Genomic DNA, 17352 nt, shown 5'->3' on the forward strand with positions numbered 1-17352 from the left:
AGGAACCCTGAGATCCTGACCTGAGCTGAGGTCTGATGCTTAACTGACTGAGTGACCCAGGTGCCCCAACACATTTGCATTTTAACTATGATTTTCAGTGGCTTAACTCAAATGAATTATCATATTAAGCACCATGATTGTTCATTTGGTACCTTACTTTCAGTCATAAATCTCCTCCCCTCTCCAATATTAAAATTTAAATATTACTGATTTTCCTAGATATGAGACAACACTTACTGTCACACAGAGAGTAAACATTGGCAGCTAAGCTTATTGTCAGCTTCATAGAGAATTGATAACTGTACAATTACAATAAAGTGATAAAAATGAAATATTGCTTTGTCTAAAAATACAAGATTAATTTAATTCAGGGAGTTTTAAATTTTTTAAGAACTGTTCAATCTCTGCTGGCCTATGATACACACATACCTACTCCTTAGGGAGGAGTAGTGCTGAGAAGCTATAAAAAGTCTAATATCTGAAAGGTTAAATTAGATTTGGGAAAGCTACAGGATTCTCAAGTGTTTAAATGATGTAATTATTGTAGAAACAAACTTGATTGTACCTGATAACATAGAGGATTCTTTATATGATGTTTCTGCCATTGGAGATATTATATCACCATAAAAATTCTTTTGCAAACCCATCCAAATATATTACGTTAGAAAATATTTAGTAGTTGTTTAATTTAACTCATAAAAAAACCCATAAATAAGTATCAGCTTCCTTGTTGAGGATAAAACACCATGACCAATAATAGCATTTAATGCTTTATGAAATGTAACCCTATGAAAAATGCAGTGTAATTACATTTAGTGACATTCTGCAATTTAATTAGGGTTAATTAAATTGAACTATTGGCAATTTTTGCTTATTTGCATTATTTTTTTTAAAATACTGTGATTTAAAGGTTAATTGCAGTATTTATAAGACAGTAAAATTGCTTCTCCATCAACTTTTTTTTCATATAAATACAGATGGATAATTTTGCCACTCTGTAAATAAATTTGTAGTTTTATTATTTAATATTATGAGTTGAACACAACTAAAACAAATGGACAACTTAAACTATGAATATAAAAATTTATTATAAACTAATGACTACCAGGTTGGTGCTTTTGGTTTTTAATTCAGAAGGATGATTCAGGAGGATGGTCTTCTGTGCTTAAGGAGCCTTCTTTTGGGGTTGTCTTTTTGGTGTCACTCATGAGAATATTTCACTTGTGCCTGTTTTTATTCATACCAGTGCTTCTGGTATACTCTCCAATTTGTTGATTTGTTTTATAACTCTTTATATCACTTTCAAAGATCTCAACCTAAACCCTCAAACTTCATCAAGCTGAGTCACTACTGTTTTAATTGCCTTGAGTTTTTCTGCTTCTCTAGTAGGAACCCTTATTTTTCACAACCTGTCAGTTGTATTACTTCCATCTGTCATGAGCATTTCATCACCTCTGAGCAGCACGACCTGCCCTTTGTTAAATCATCTGTTTTTTCAAAACTTCAGTAAATAGTGAACCATTCCAATTACCAGTATGGCATAAGGGGGAGAATTGCAGACTACCTCAGGATGTCTGAGTTTGAATTGTAGGTCTACCATTTAGCATCTATATGACATTGGGAGGTATACTTAACAACTCTAATCCTCAATATCTTTACCTGTAAAATGGGAGTAGTAGTAATGCTGTTTAAAGATGCAGTGAGATAATGTAACTAGACCATGCTTTAATTCATGTTAGTTTATATTTGTATTATTGGCTTTGGTCTTCTATACTTAGTTTCTCAATCAATTTTTCATGTCTATTATTGTTACCATCAACCTGACAAAAACATGCCAATAATTGAAAACAACCATAGTGATGTGACACCTCAAAATCTACTCTAGATAAATGTATTCATTGGAAGGGGAGAAAATGTTTCTTTGGCCTGAAAGGCAGGTTAGATAGTAATGAAATTGATTATCAGTTATAAAGATGTATTTGCTTCTTTGCTTTCTCTATATCCTCCCCCCAAGGTTGTGGCCCCTTGATCCCATGCAGCACCAACTCAGGAAAGTTCTCAGTTATGGATATAAGTACACATGATCAGAGGATTCAAAGGAATGAAAATCAGGTACACTGGCACTCAGTTATTCTTTTTTATCAACGTTTTTTTTTTTTTTTTTTTTTTTTTTTTTGGGACAGAGAGAGACAGAGCATGAACGGGGGAGGGGCAGAGAGAGAGGGAGACACAGAATCGGAAACAGGCTCCAGGCTCCGAGCCATCAGCCCAGAGCCTGACGCGGGGCTCGAACTCACGGACCGCGAGATCGTGACCTGGCTGAAGTCGGACGCTTAACCGACTGCGCCACCCAGGCGCCCCGGCACTCAGTTATTCTATTTGGGCAGTCTCTGGCTAGACAGGAGAGTACATCATTCCAGAGAATGTAGTTTAAGGAAATGCGTAAGGCCTTTGGGAATAGAAAATCTATGTCTTAATTATGATTGGTCTTTTTATTTTTTAATATAAATCAGATTCTAGATGTTTATTATTTTTCTGCAAGGACAGTCATAACATTTCATAATTCAAGCTCATATTTTTCATTTTTAGCCTATAGTCACGTGCCACAGAGTAGAAAATTTAATATTGAAACACACTGAGCTAAGTGTTACAATTCATTTTTCAATAATGATAAGACAAAATCTCATATTCTCTGTCCTGGGGTTTTGTTTTATAGTTCTTATAAATTAGAGTGTTTTGGATATTCATTGGGAAGACTTGTACTGTGAAAAGATAATCTTTTCATTTCATATCATCTTTTACTGATGTACTTAAAATTTCTAACATCATGATTTGATCTTTTCAAATTTATTTCAGTCACTATTCTTTCACTCTATACTTTCCAGATATGAAAATACTATTGAAATAATCGTAAACATGTGAAAGATACAAAAATGATTCTTTTTAAAACCACTTTCATTAAAATGTTCTAATGAAATCCATGCTTCTCATTTAATAACTTTAATATAAAACTGAAATAAGTTGTATCTGCTTAATATTTTCACTAATACTAAATACATTTAGTATTAATACTAAATACGTTTTACATTTTACTAAATACACACGCTAGATGTGAAGAAATTAACAGTGAAAAGCAAACATTTGACAGTATTTGAAATATAATATGTCTCTTTTTAAAAATCCATTTCTCATTTGAGAAAAGACATTATTATGATTTAGAATTTTCTCAGTGGCTTATGCACCTAAATATTTATCCTAATAACATTGTATTTTTTTAATTTTTTAAATGTTTATTCATTTTTGAGAGATGGAGAGAGACACAGCGTGAGTGTGGGAGGGGCAGAGAGAGAGGGAGACACAGAAACCAAAGCAGGCCCAGGCTCTGAGCTGTCAGCACACAGCCCGATGCGGGCTTGAACTCACAGACTGCGAGATCATGACCTGAGCCGAAGTCAGATGCTCAACTGACTGAGCCACCCAGGCACCCCACATTGTATTTTAAATTATAGATTTTAAAGCAGATAATAATCTGTACAAGGAAAAGAGACACAAAATATTTATTTCATGGGTACATAAGTATGTATGTACTTAGACTAATTGATTTAGAATAACACAAGTGGGTAAAAATATGAAATTGTTTTGCAACTCGTGTTTTAAATAATGCAAATGTAGAAAATTATGACCTTCCCTTCTAATGTACCATAGATATTTTAGTGCAGCTTCCAATTTTAAAATAGCATGAAGTGATTAATATTCATCAAAAGGAAGTGGGAAGAGAAGCATCATTTTATTTTCAATTAATAGAAAACATGGCATTGTCTATTTTTAGTCTCCTAGCTATTTATCCATTCCCTACGGAAGTGAATGGGCTTCCACACTCCTTGTCTGCTTTTTTGCTAAAAGTGCTTGCCTGGGCTGCCAAGCTCACCACGCAGTTTCTATCTGGCATTGAAGCGCTATCTTTTTCAGCCATGCAAGTCTGTGTTTTGTGATAAAGTGCCGTTATGGGCAGCCTTGCTGACTCTACTCTGCTTCAGAAAGAACTCGTGTGCACTACAGGATTCCATTTGAAAACTCTCTCTTCTGATGCTTGACTTTCTTCTGAAATTGTACTTGCAATCCTAATGGTTCTCTTTTTAATATTTTGACTCATTTCACTTGTTTAATATGAACTAGATATTTAATTCTACATAGAACAGCGAGGAGGTGTCTGACTGCTACAGAAAGTAAATTTTATAAGAGATAAACTACAATTTATAACTTGATTTTACCCAGCATGTATCACTTTAAATGCACAGATGGAGAGTTTTCAGGCCACTATGGGGGTAATCTGACTTGAGATATGTTGGTCTATTCACTTCACATTCCACAAGATCCACCGTGATTATTTCAGTCCATGTGATGGCATAGTGGCTGTATCACTGTCAACTTTTTCAGCATGAGAAAAGAAAGCATTGGTTGTATTACCAGCCATTTATTTAATGTGTGTATAGGCATCATCTTGGAACATCCATTTCTGATGTTTTATAGGCACTTGACACGGTCTGCTTCAAACACATAGAAATGAAGGATATATAGTAACTGAGTGTATCTACTTATAAGTTTAACTAACAAAGCTTTAAATATTTTTTACCTGAATTTATAAATTAGATATATTTAGTTTTTAGGAATCACACAAGCAGGGCAGAGAAAACTCACACTATAGTAGGGAAATCTCTCCCAAAACTGCTTAAAGAATTTTCATAAATTCAAACTTATAAATTCCTAAGTTAAATTCCCTTAACAACTCTAACACTGTTAACAGAAAATAAAGTCATCCTAGACATTTTAGCTATAAGTATCAAATATACCATGTTCCCCTAAATATCATATGCACTTTCATTAAAAAAAAAAGACACTGATATTGTAAACTTAATAATGAAGTGTTAGTGATTTAGACTTGGCTCCCTTCATTATATCTTAACTTAATTACCTTTTAACTTACTCTCTAATGGGCATGCTGAGGTTACTTGGTGGAAAATTAAAAATCATTGTACTGTTTGCTATGCCAGGTTTGCTGTAATTATTGGTATATTTGTTTATCATTCACAAACTTGAAATCACTTTATGAGAACTATATGTGTGCCCTGGATTCCTCCCAGGATGCTGATTAGACAGGTGGGACCATTTTTAAAGCTGTCTGATTTGGTTGATGGAATTTCCTACTCCCTTTAATTTACTACCTAATTGAAATCTATTTCTTCCCATGATCTTCTCCTGTTACAATTCAGCACTGCTGCAATTCTAAAATTTTTAAATGCCATCCATTGGGTTTCAAAATTCACTTATCTTTGTCTTCTGAAGCTATAATTCTGACGTTAGGCTAATGACATTTTGGAAACAAAAGAGAGGGAAAATTATGAATAGCAGAAAAGGGGAGAGGTATTTGTTTCTTTTTTCCTCAATTACAGATTATTTTTTCTGTCTTCACGTATTTATTAAATTGGCTTTTAGTTCCTCATTTTATTGGAGACTGGCAAATTTAACATTCCTATTCATGTAGAAAGGGCAAATGTCAGCTAGTCATTGATACTTTAGGCAGCATCAATGTCTAATTTCAGCTGGGACCCTAAAGTTACAACGTAGACTAGTGTGGAAAGAACTTGGGTTTTAGTGATTAGACATGGGTACTAATCTGACTTTACCAATCATCATCTGTATGATGTTGAACATGTTACTTAATTTTTAATGTCAGTTTCCATATCATTATATCTGGGTTAACTAAACAAACCACACCAATTTATTGTGAAAATAAAATCACATCTCTAAAGTACATTTTAACATGCCTGACACCTAGGTAACACTTATTAAATTATAGTTGCAATTAGTTAATCTATCAAAATAATCTTATATATGCTAGGGTGGAGTGGTTCATTACTGATATTAAATGCAGCTTTGAAAATAGATTTTACTTTTAAACTCACTAGGGCAAAGAATTTAATTTAAAATCTGCCATGTTTCATACAGATGTCAAGAGCTGTGAAGGGACTGAGATCTGAGATCTGAGATTTTGCCCTCTGTGTTAGCTAATAAGTTATCCTGTCAAAAGTTCACCTACATCGATAAAGACAAAAGATGCCTGCATGAGACAAAGGACAGTTTATGACTCACAGCAACAGCAGTGGTCAGCATTATATTGTTTACACTAGTTCTCCAAGCCCTAATTCCCACATGCCACCTGGTGACATGACAAGGTCTGGGTGATGCCTGTACACACTGTGGATTATGTTAAAGGAGAAAAAAAAAAAACCCTGAGTTTAAAAACCCTAATTTTTTTTTTTAATTTTTTTTAATGTTTTTTATTTATTTTTGGGACAGACAGAGACAGAGCATGAACGGGGGAGGGGCAGAGAGAGAGGGAGACACAGAATCGGAAACAGGCTCCAGGCTCCGAGCCATCAGCCCAGAGCCTGACGCGGGGCTCGAACTCACGGACCGCGAGATCGTGACCTGGCTGAAATCGGACGCTTAATCGACTGCGCCACCCAGGCGCCCCAAAAACCCTAATTTTTTATAAGGAGACTGTGAGCAAATCTACCCAACCTTTGCCCTGGAAAGAGATATTGTAATTATTAATGTGAACAGCAAACCAATATGCATTCTGTTCTAGAAGACACTCTCTAACTTCCAAAGCTATTTGCTTTATGAACAATCTTGAAAGATGATATAGAACAAAAACTGTTAATGCCCCTGCTCAGAAGACAGAAGTACATGGAGAATTGAATCCCCACAGTGGGATAATGGAAACTATGGACCTTCTAGTATAAAAATCAGGAAAAAATTTTATGAACATAATTTTAATTCATAGTCATTCAAAATGCTGAATTCTATCCAAACCATTTGTTGACAGGTGTGGTAGAGGAGATCAGTTACTTGTGAATGTCTTAATAGTGTTTTAGAGAGGGGAAAAGAAAAATTGGGATATTTATGAGGTTTTTGGATACAGTTGAAAGCATGTATTTCAATGTGAGGTCTTAATTAGGACTGGTTCATGATGTAGTAGTGGACGATGAGTGGACCAGGCAAAGCTAAGGTTTTGAGAAAACAGTTCCGAAGTGAGTGTTATGTATTGAAAGTTAGCAGACGGATGTTCATATTAATGAGTTTTTCAAAAGTGCTTGAAAGGAACAATAATGTTACTTGTATCTTTTATCTTTTTGGATTGGGTTTTCTGGAAGAACAAGAATAAGTGTAACATTAGTGAAGTCTTGATAATACAGAGATTAAGCAGTGTGATATAGATGATTTTGCTTCTTCAAAGCCAAATGACATTTATCCAAAGCCTGTCATTATTTGTATATGAATCTGGAATTGTGGCATAGACATCTACTCACATTTAATAGGTTTTGTATCTTGAAGACAATATGGGGAAAAGGGTAGAAAACAGAATATACCAAAAGGAGAAATTAAAAAAAAAAAAGATCATGGTGTGGGAAAATGACCAATTTAAGGTAAAAAAACAAAACAAAACAAAACCAACAAACTGTAGAGAGGGCACCTGGGTGGCTCAGTGGGTTAAGTGTCTGACTGCGGCTCAGGTCTTGATCTCACCATTCACGAGTTTTTTTTTTTTTTTTTTTTTAATTTTTTTTTAACGTTTATTTATTTTTGAGACAGAGAGAGACAGAGCATGAACAGGGGAGGGGCAGAGAGAGACCGAGACACAGAATCTGAAACAGGCTCCAGGCTCTGAGCCATCAGCACGGAGCCCGATGCGGGGCTCGAACTCAGGAACTGTGAGATCATGACCTGGGCCGAAGTCGGCCGCTTAACCGACCAAGCCACCCAGGCGCCACTCACCATTCACAAGTTTGAGCCCCACATCCAGGTCTGCACTGACAGCTCTGAGCCTGGCGTCTGATTTGGATTCTGTGTCTCCCTTTCTCTTTCTGCCCCTCCCCCACTAATGTTCTGTCACTCTCTCTCAAAAATAAATAAACATTAAAATTAAAAAAAGAAATATATCTATATCTATCTATATATCTATATATCTATATATCTATATCTATATCTATATCTATATATCTATATATATATATATATATATATATAGAGAGAGAGAGAGAGAGAGAGAGAGAGGCACTTGGGTGGTTCAGTCAGTTAAGTGTCTGACTTTGGCTCAGGTCATGATCTCATGGTTTGTGGGTTCAAGTCCCGTGTCAGCCGCTGTGCTGACAGCTCAGAGCCTGGAGCTTACTTCAGATTCTGTGTCTCCCTGTCTCCATCCCCTCCCCGACTCGTGCTCTCTTTCTCAAAAATAAATAAACCTTAAAAATTTGTTTTAATGTACAGGAAACAAACAGGGAAGAAATGTTTAACACACAGAAGAATTCTAACAGTACACTAGCATCTGCCCTAAGAATGAATATAAGATTAGAGTCACATTATTATAAAAAAGATATCTTCCTTGCATTTAGGACAATAGAGAAAAATGAGTCCAATCAGAATATATGATCTAAGTGTATATACATATTAATCTTATTATAGAAAATACTTGATTGAGCTATATTTTTAAGATGATTAAAATGACTCACAACTTGTAGCCAGCTGAAAGTTTTTCCAGGTGTTCTTATTTGTTCTTTCTTTCTTTTCTGTTTTGGTCTAGATTTGATATTTCCAAAGTCAAAAGTTACATAAGTCCCTGTAGACAAGGGGTGATTTATAAGCAAAGAGGGTCATCAAGATTAGGATGGAGTTCAAAAGAAGCAATAAGAGAGAAACCACTTGAGAAAACAGAAGTCATTTTATGTTCCAATAAGAATTCCCCAAGCCTATCATTCTCAAAGCAGGCTGTCCAGAAAATAAAACCTTTTCTTAAAAATAAACTTTCAGGTTTGAAAAATATTTTTTGGTGCAAATGATAAAGTTAGAGCTTTCTGACCAATGGGCTTCCATTTTCCAGGGATAATTATTAAACTGATTAGGACAGATACCATACTTGATCTTAGCCAAAAGACCGAGAAGCGATTACAGACAATTATTAAAATATGAGAAAATGAGGCAGTAATACTAGAGGTAAATTTAAAACATTTAGTTCTTCCTAAACAGAGAATTGACATCCGTTCAGACAGTTTGGTGGGCTGCTTTTTTTTTTTTTATTACATTCTGGTTTATATTTCAGTTTCTCTCTAGAAAGATTTGCTCTGATGCATTAATAGGAAACCTATTATTAAAATTCATCAAAGATGCATACTCCAAATTCACCTGTATCCATAGTAAAGATGACATTTCACCTCCATCATTCTGTCTTTTTTGTTCATCGAACTTATATGATATGGAAAAAGAATGCAATAACATATATTGAAGGAGGACACAGGAGAAGAAAGAGCAAACTGGAATGACTCCTTCGGAGGGAGCTGAGATTTGCTGCAAAATTGGCATGTGGCCCCTTAATGCAGCAGATTGAGAGCCAGTAGCCATTGAGGAACAACCATTTAAGTATCGTGACAGCTGTATTCAGCCGTCAAAGAAAAGTTGGACAGACTTCATGGCGGATGACTGGACAGATCAATGTAAAAACTTGAAACATTACATTTGAGTTTCAAGGTAAATACTTTTCCTAGGTAGAGACACTGGTATTTCCTGTGTTTTCATGAAAAATGCCTGATAAATTAATACAATTTGCTTCTAAAGGAAGACGCAGACAGGATGGCATATTAAATGTTCTTTAGCTCAAGGTCTACTCAGAAAACAGACTCAACTCAAACTCAACTCAAAGCTTGTGTGAGGCTAGTTTATTATTATTATTATTACTATTACTATTATTTTTAGTTTATTTTTTGAGAGAGAGAAAGAAAGCAGGGGAGGGGCAGAGAGATAGAGAAAGAGAATCCCAAATAGGCTCCGCACTGTCAGCATAGAGCCCAAAGTGGGCTCGAAACCATGAACCGTGAGATCATGACCTTAACCAACTGAGCCACCCAGGCAGCCCAAGGCTAGTTTATTTTAGCATGTGATCCCAGGTAGGAGATGGAATGCAGGGCAGTGAGAATAGAATAGGGAAGGAGGAACCGCCAATGCAAGGATGTCATGGAGTTGGATGTTCTCCAGGCAACTGTTACCCATTCCCATTGAGACCTTCTGAGGACCTTATAAAATGGACCACAGAATTATCTACCCAAAGATGAAACAGGGAGATATGTGTCCAATACTTTTTGGCCCTGTTGGTCCAGGGTGGCCCTGTTGGCATTAATTGTTTATACTTCCAGATCATGAGGCAGCCTGACTAGACGACATTCCCCACATGGGTCTTACAGGAACTCCAGGGCAAGACTCACATTGCAAGATCCTCAGCTTGAGGCAATGCTTTTGGAGGTTGCACCTGAAAAAGCTCTCTAAAGTTTGCGTGATGCTGACTGCTGCGACCAGAGGATTTTCAAATAGTGTACAAGTTGTGTCCAATGTAAAGGATAGTCAGAACGATAATACTAAATTGAGTCTGGGATGGGATTAGTCTGATGAAAGACAATTTGGTCAGAGATTTAATGATTCTAATGATACAAAAGGCAGTGTGCCCTACTAGTGCATTTGATTCCCAGAACTAATCCCTTTTTATTACTTTTTTCCTTTATATGATGAAGTTATTTTCAGAAATAATCATGAATTTATTTTTATTTTTATTTTTTTTATTTTTATTTTTTAGAAATAATCATGAATTTAAATAAGTAATAGTAATGGTCAAATAAAGCCTACAGTGATTTTTTTTCTTTTGTTGAAATCTGTACTTCTAATAATACAAGTAAAATAATATAAATATTAATAATATAAAATAATGTAAATAATAGACAAAATTTAAGACACTTTAATTTTAAAAATCTGTGTTTTTATAAAATATTTATAAAATATTTAAAACCCATAGTTTTATATCTATATACTGGTCTATCACAGAAATGAATGATAACATTACATTTTAGTTTTGAGCCTTAAGTTCTGAAAACTTATCAAAGGGTTTGTCAAAATCTATATTCTTCATATATTGATGTTTAATAAATAGCATAGCCAAGTTCCATTTTTCATTCATGATTGATAAAGTATTTTTAATGTTTTTTTTTTAATTTCAAAAGGTTGTTTCACTTGATGTGGCAATTATACAAAATAAATTCTTTAAATTTTTTTTTTATTTAGAGAGAGAAACCATGAGTGGGGGAGGGGCAGAGAGAGAATCCCAAATGCAGAGAATCCCTGCACTCTCAGTGCAGATCCCAATGTGGGGCTCAGTCTCACGAACCATGAGATCATGACCTGAGCCGAGGTCAGATGCTTAATCGACTGAGCATGCAGGTGCCCCTACAAAAGAAATTCTTAAATATAATAGTTTGTTGGAGATTCATAAAAAGTAAATTTTGCAATAAAATCCAGACATTCCCATAATGTCTATGTATTTATTTCTTCAGGTTGATTCTGGCAGATTTTCAGTATTTCTATAGTTCAAAAATATTTTCACCAAATAATTCATCATACATTTCTGTTACATTTGATAAAAATATATTTGAAGTTTTCTTCTTCAGAAAACTCTCTACATATAAGTGTACATTGACTTTATTTGATCTACTAATTTAGAATAATTGCCCAGTTGTTAATGAAAATAATTGAGACATTCAAATACTATATCTTTGACTTTTTTCTGATGACCTAACACCATTATCCTTTATCATTTCTTTTGGCATTTATCTTCTGGAAATATTCATTTCCTTACATTTTATTGTTGCAAAGTTACTAACCTCCATTGTTTTCTGAATCAATCTTCAAGTGTTAATTTAAAACTTGATGTTTCACTCTAAATAATTCAAATCTTACTCTGGTTGTTTGCAATATTTGTGTCACTTTAATATTTACATTTCAAATTTCACTTTCAAATGAGGTAACTCAGAAAAGACATAGACAGCAGAAGATAATATCTGAGCTGATGTTTGTGTGTCCCTTTTTCCTTTGAATCAACCAGTACTTCATGGATTGAATTAACTTTCAAAATGTGTCTTTCCTGTGCACTCAGCTTCATAATGAGCACTACATATTTTAAGAAAGTCCTTAGTGATAATATCTACATTCTGCAGCCTTTGCTATTGATCAGGTGAACCTGAAAGGATAGGTTTATTTTTCACAAATTCCAAAATACATTTTCCTGAGGAAATCTTCTAAAAGAGTGAATTCTCTTAAGCTTTGGGGGAAAAAAATTGCTCAAGGAGCAAATGAGAATTAAGGATTAATTTATTTCACATTTTTCCATCATTTGTTTTGGCCACAGTTATACTGTTGTCATATTCTTGACCATTGGGCAGTCGTTTCAGGGAATTTCCTGGAAAGGAGAGAAAAAGCTCAAAATTAATTTCTTTATCTTGACCACCTTCAAGATTGATATATTTGATCAACTTGTATAAATGAACAGAGTATAAAGCTTTGGGAACGTTAAGAATTTCAAACTACTTTGCATTTTTAATGCAACTGTCTGTTCTTTGAGGTAATTTTCCAGAAGATGAATATAATTATTTAGACCATAGAAAAAAAACTAGCATGGTAATACATTACTGCATAGTAAAACATTACAAAATGTTCCTTTGACTTTGGGTCATAATTTGAGAGTAATTTCTTCAACTTCAAAACAGTGTTCTTTATTTGCTAATGACATATGGTTTTTATGATCAGGGGAAGTATATTTTATTTGGCTGAAAGCATTATTAACTCTAAATAGGATCTAAAAAGTCATTTTTTATTCATACACATACACACAAACATATATCTACATGTGTGCATATGTATGTATATATGTGTGCATATATGCATATATATGTTTTCATATGTGGTGTAAAAATCTTCCATTTTGTAAGAAGATAAATATTGTTCAGATGTCTTAATATCAGGGACTTTAGAATATACTTTCCAGCAGGTTTTAAAATGATTTATTAAGCTAGACATGCCAGGTTTTGTTTCATTACCAGTAAACTAATAAAATATATAATTTTTTTAGTTTCTAAACAACTCACATAAACTCTCAATTTTCCACTATATGGAAAATATTTAAAGAGTCTAAAAACCATCAAGTTGACAAGAGTTGACTTCCCTCCTTTGTTCTTTTCTCATTCTCATTCAATTGTATAACAACATTTATTATAATATGGTTCACTTCTTTTAAACGGGTTTATTTATTTATTTATTTATTTATTTTCGCAGAAGTCTCTGTTTTCTTTTTTCTTTTTTTTTTTTTTTAATTTTTTTTCAACGTTTTTTATTTATTTTTGGGACAGAGAGAGACAGAGCATGAACGGGGGAGGGGCAGAGAGAGAGGGAGACACAGAATCGGAAACAGGCTCCAGGCTCCGAGCCATCAGCCCAGAGCCTGATGCGGGGCTCGAACTCACGGACCGCGAGATCGTGACCTGGCTGAAGTCGGACGCTTAGCCGACTGCGCCACCCAGGCGCCCCTAAACGGGTTTAATATCAATCACCTGGAACAAATATTGACTAAGTAGTGAAATCATAATACATTAAAATTTCTTTTATCATATCTTTTCCTTCAAAGGCTTAGCCAAGCATCTCCTTATCATCATCATTATCATCATCACTATTAGTGTTGACTTTTGATGATACTTACTTTCTGTTCAAAATTATCAAACTTGAGAGAAAAATATTCAAATTCATCCTTTACCTGTATCACTTAAGCATTATTCTTTCTTGTATGCATTCTTAGGATTGTATGTGCAATCCTGATTTTCCTATAATTGAAGAACTATATGTAATATTTTACATATTACACTTTTTAGAGTATGTTCAATGATTCAATTACCTCCTGTATTGACTTCTATTTTCTTGTTTTACTCCACTAGAATGTTATCACTTCATGTTGACAAGGTACCTTACATTAAAGTTCTTTACAGAACTTTACAGAACGTAGAATTATTATGGTTTCACAATAATATAGAAACTGACTTTAGGCTACTCCAAATTCCTGGAGAGGGAAAAAACCTCAAAACACAAAAAACTATGTAGATAAAGTTTTATAACAAGTAAATGTCAAACTTTCGTTAGTTTGATATAATTATTTAAATTACTTTTTATATGTTAATAAGTTTATTTTCTCACAACCAAACATAAAATGTTTATTTTGAGTAACAACTCAATTGCTCCACTGGTGCACATTTTATTTTTATGACTTGTTTTCCTTTTTAAAACAAAAATTAATTAAAATAGAATAATAAAATCCAATTTTAAGTATGTTATTAAAATCATTAAAATATTATATATGTGGCTTAATATGAACTTTTCAAACAAAAATTATGCACTTCAGAGTTCATATATTATTTCACTCAGGTCTTAAAATAAAAATTCCAGCAGTCACATGGAATGACAAAATTGACCTAATTCAAATTCCATTTCTTTATCTGTACATTCATTGTGCTGACACTGTTTATTCTGTGTCCACCTTTGGAAAAAAAAAAAGCTTGAGCTTTTTTCTGCCTAGATACCCTTAATAAAATATTCTGTATTTTTAATAAAATAAAAAAGGAAAAATATATAGATATTAATCTTATCATTATTTTGTCTGAAAAATGAAAACATATAAGATTTATAGTAATCAAATGAACATAACTTAGCTATCTAATTGAATGACTGATAGGGAAATTTAAGTGGTACAGAGGATTACCATATTGGGATTTTTTTTTTTTTTAATTTTTTTTTTTAACGTTTTATTTATTTTTGAGACAGAGAGAGACAGAGCATGAACGGGGGAGGGGCAGAGAGAGAGGGAGACACAGAATCAGAAGCAGGCTCCAGGCTCTGAGCCATCAGCCCAGAGCCTGACGCGGGGCTTGAACTCACGGACCGCGAGATCGTGACCTGAGCTGAAGTCGGCCGCTTAACCGACTGAGCCACCCAGGCGTCCCGATATTGGGATTTTTAAAAATATTCTAATAATATAAAATAACATGTGCTACCTATAAAATAAATTTCAACTAGAGGATAATAGAAAAATATAGCTGTATGTTAGTGATCCTTTCTGAAATGAGTATCTTTAAAATGAGCTAGCCTTTAAGAAGAATATTTATGAAATTCTTTTACACATTTCCTTGTAAGGGGAGGAAAAATAATATGTAGTAACACATTGGTTGGAGACACACTGTACCTGATGATATTTAGAGATAAGACTATTTAGAAAACAATGACTATAACTGGGTCCACATGTTGGGGGCTTACTGTACAACTGAGAGTTCTCTGAATTAACTTCCATATAGTGTACAATATTTAATAGAGGACACAATAAAATATGTGAATTGGAAGCACATGTATGTTTTTTTTTAACTTGACTGTAACCATGACATTTTTTGAACTTTAACAAATTATTCTCCGAGGAAAGAATAATTTATTACTGACATTATTTAAAATTGCTGAATCATGGTGATAATAAAAATATAGAACAACTTTTATTTCGATATTTTATTATTTTTATAAAATATGTAAAGTCATGTACCCCCTTACTGCCTGCTCCTAGGCAGAATGCTACCTCTTTACTGCCCATAAGGTGATATATAAATGAAAAGTGACACTGAATAGGATTTTCTGTAATAATCAATGATTTGGCAAACCTAATACTCATTGACTTCTTATTTCTCACTATAGGAAGCCTATAAGACTGACTTTAGAGAAAGTTAGAAAAAAGAAGTATCTGAGTCAGAAAGTAATAAGAAAGAAACAAGAAAGATAGTATTCAGAACTGGTTAAAATGACCAATTTAAGGAGCAATTCAAGTAGACTAATTTGAGAAGCATGTTTGAGTTTTGTGAAATTAGCGCATCCTTTCTCATAGGATCAGGAAAAGGCAAAGAAACGAAAAAAAAAAAAACATTTGGAAGATGTTTGTTTAGGAAAGTTGGCTTCTTAAGCCTAAGAAATTCCATGATAACATATAATGGTGGCAGTCCCCATTTTGCCTTCCATTGAGTAGACAATTTTGTTTTTTCTCTTGTGACTTAAGTACTTCAAATGATGTTTACCAAGTGGAATGCCTAGCACCTCATAAGAATTCTAAAATGGTATCCATCCATGGTCTGATAATAATAATTATGATTATAACTTTCAACAGATTCTATATTGTATTAAGATGTTCAATATGAGGTAATCAGCTTAAATTGATGCCATATACATCATAATCATTTTTACAAACAACTCATTCTTAGCTGTATTTCTCATTTTCAAGTGTGTTGATTAGTTGAACAGAAGTATCTCATCAGATCTTTTTCTATTTCACCTTTTTCATACATTCAGTCTTCATTTAAATGCAGTGAGGCATGCTTGATATACGCCTAAGTGGAGCTTGCACATTTTTGACTCTGTTCACTGAGCTTAAACAGCTCTCCCTGAAATTGGGTTGCGTTTTTTTTTTTTTTATTGTTGATTCTCTTCTTCTCTTCTTAACTACTGTACTGGTTCAAAGCCTTCTTACAATCTATGTGTCACTGCCATCAAAAATGAAAGTTGAGCTATGAATTTGGGAGTTTGCCATCCTTATGAGGAACAGAGAAAGATTTCAAAGAGCCATTACTAGGAAGCTAGGAAGGAATGCTATGAAAATGGTATATTTTTATACTTGATACAGATTATAGCTCCCAAATAGATGGTATTTAGAGATCAAAATATTTAAGGATAAATGAATACCTATTATTTCATAATTGTTGGTGATAATTATGTGTTAATAAGCCAAGGGATTTCTTCATTTGCTACATTTCACTTATTCTTCACTCTTTCTTTCTTTTTAGGACTTACTTCTGAATCCTAAGCTAAGAAGGTGAAAATATCTGAAATAGTCCATGATAAACTTCTTCAGTTCTAGCATACTCTTTAATTGCATATACCTAGAAGAGTATTGTAAGGTCTCTAGTAGCCTGGAATACAAGAGAAAAAGTTAAATTGAGATAAGCTCACAGTTGAGGTTTTCTATACTGTAGACTTAATGAAGCTTATTTTAGTTCCATACATTGACCATGCTCTTTTCTCACTTCCAGACTTCAACATTGTGGTCTCTTCAATTCTGTAGACTCTTCTTCCCCACTTTTGATTTAAAAGTATATTAGAAATTTGCTTTCTCCTGAATGTCTTCCAGAGCTCTTATACTATTATATCCCCTTATTTTGTGCTTCTGTCTTACCCCATACTTTTCTCTATTGTTCAAATTTTTTTTTTAAGTGTCTGTTTCACATCTGAGAACCTGTAAGCAATGTGAAGGCTGAGATCTTACCTCTGATGATAATAAGTGGTGATAGCTCTTGAACAGGTATTTAAATGAATGAATAACAATGGAGAACACATATTGAGGGTTCACAC

The 17352-nt window shown here is 33.8% G+C and overlaps 1 pseudogene; it reads right to left on the reverse strand.

Moving 5' to 3' along the window:
• Nucleotides 1-8794: 8794 nt before the first annotated feature.
• LOC131484234 (U2 spliceosomal RNA) lies at nucleotides 8795-9007 on the reverse strand (annotated as a pseudogene).
• Between the last annotated feature and the right edge of the window lie 8345 nt (nucleotides 9008-17352).

The sequence above is a fragment of the Neofelis nebulosa genome, chromosome 8, assembly GCF_028018385.1.
Source record: "Neofelis nebulosa isolate mNeoNeb1 chromosome 8, mNeoNeb1.pri, whole genome shotgun sequence".
NCBI lineage: Eukaryota > Metazoa > Chordata > Mammalia > Carnivora > Felidae > Neofelis > Neofelis nebulosa.